Source organism: Nuphar pumila, chromosome 12 (genome assembly GCF_984573655.1).
Source record: "Nuphar pumila chromosome 12, dmNupPumi1.hap1.1, whole genome shotgun sequence".
In the NCBI taxonomy this organism is placed as follows: domain Eukaryota; kingdom Viridiplantae; phylum Streptophyta; class Magnoliopsida; order Nymphaeales; family Nymphaeaceae; genus Nuphar; species Nuphar pumila.
Window position 1 is genome coordinate 43,695,232 of NC_143260.1, and position 2,214 is coordinate 43,697,445.

A 2,214-nucleotide genomic window follows, 5' to 3' on the forward strand; every position below is an offset into this window, starting at 1 on the left:
TCTGGCAAATCTATTGCATTAATCAATGGGTTTTGCCTCTTTAGTTGCTTCTTGTATTGATGATCGAGAAGCCTGGGCGATGACTTCATCGATCTCTTTTGAATACTCTGTTTAAACCAAACTATCATTCATAATACCTTGGCCAAATATTTCTTTGAAGACTCATCGTTTTTTTTTGTCATCTCATACAGTACGTCTTTGGTTTCATCCATATAGTTGAACATTTCTTCAGCAAGTAGAAGGTGTCTTAGGAATAAAAACTTCATTCGGTCTTCTGTTTGCATACAGCATCCTGTTTGAAGTAATTTTTTTTTTAGATTACATAATTCCCTTGTTAGGCGTTGGCATCCCCTTTCATCTCACGGTTTCTGCATATTTTTCTAAAACCTTGATTAGATGGCTATATCCAAGCGATGTCCGGGCGGACTTATCGTATAAGAAATGGTGCCCTTAACTTAGGCCCAACAATCTAAATTTTCTTCTTTTAACTTTCAATTTTCTGTATTTCCTGTATTTTATTTTATTTTTTATCTCATTTCTGTTTTTTAGAACATGGGTAGGTTTGTAGTATATGTTATTTTTTTTTTCTGCATATCCTTTGCATCAAGTCCACGGTTGAGCAATACTGATCATCCATAGCTTTCAGCAGCCTTTACACTAATGTTTAAGATCTTGATATTAATAGCTACTGCCTCAATAGCTATTACATATGATGATTAACTATCTAAGTGTATCAGGTAATAGGTATATTTGCAGAAATCTTTAGTGCCTATCTTGATCCAAGCCCTCTTACAGAAAAAAAAGAAGAGGTTGATGTTAAATCTTGCCACCAGTTTGTAATATATAATGTCATGTCCTGCAGTTTTTGCTTTTGTTGGCATTTTGATTTTCTTTGGAGAAGCCTGAAAGGGAAATTTCATAAATCCTATTCAACCTCTATTTTTTTTTATGCTATCTGTGCATTAGAACTGAATTTTCAATATGATGGGTAATAGGAATATGGGAGTTGTTGCCATCTGTGTTGCTTATATTTACAGAACTGAATATTGATGGTTCTTTCATCCATCATTTTTCCAATCACTACCCTGAGTATTGTGGTCATGCCATCATGTGTTATTTTATTCACTTTCTAGGCTAGAGTCATTGTGTATCAGCTTGTACATAGATGGTCTATTGTTGTAATCCATCAATAACAGTTAAAGCTTATTACATTTAGGTAATGTATGAAGTATTCATCCTCCATCTGTTTTCCACACCAGGTTACCCACATATCTAAGTTCCACACTTGACATGTACTATCACTGTACTGTGTCTTAACAGCCTCCCACCTATCATCTCTTTTACTGCATGCATCGTCCTTACCCCCTTTATTTTCAGCATTACATGATAACACCATCATTTTTTAATTGCCCCTGCGTGTCTAGCATGTATAAATCTTTGCTCCTGTTAGTTTACATTGTCGCTTGCCACCTTCTTTTCAAGTATGTTTGAGCCTTTATATGCTTATTGGAACCTCTTCATACAACTCATTAGTTTGTCAAATAACTATCTTTGTATAATCCAGCATATTTGGGAATAGGAAGGAAAGAAAGAGAAGAATAGGGAGGCATGTAATGAAGTTTCCTTTTGTTTAGAGATGTTGACTTTAGGTCATAAAGAATAGGCAAGAAATTCTGGAATTTTCCTTATTCCTTGCCTCTTGCTTGCTTAGAGTCTCTTCTAAATTTTGGTTTTTCCAAACTCGTGTGTGAGGGATAGAAACACCAAACCTTCCTTTACAAGTGACCTAATTAATTAGGTTTCTTAATTATATACTAAGGCTATATATACATATATATATATATATATATAGTAATAAAATATCCTATTCTTTTAGCCACTTACGACCCCCACATTTCAATTATGTTAATTTAGTAAACTCTTGGGATATAGCAAGTAGGTGGGGACATCCCACCCTGCTTGGATCTTAATTTAATTAATTACAAGATTCCCATCTATTTATATTCTTAAATTGAATTTCAATTCTAAGAAATTCCTAATTTAGAATCCTAATTGAATCCAAATGAGATCCAATTCTATTTAAGTTAAATAATATCCAATTAAACCTAAATTCATCTGAAATCCTCTTTGACTTTCTAAAATCCAAATTCAATCTTATATACAAATTTACCTTAAACTATATCTAAATTTAATTAAATACTAAATGTAAATTCA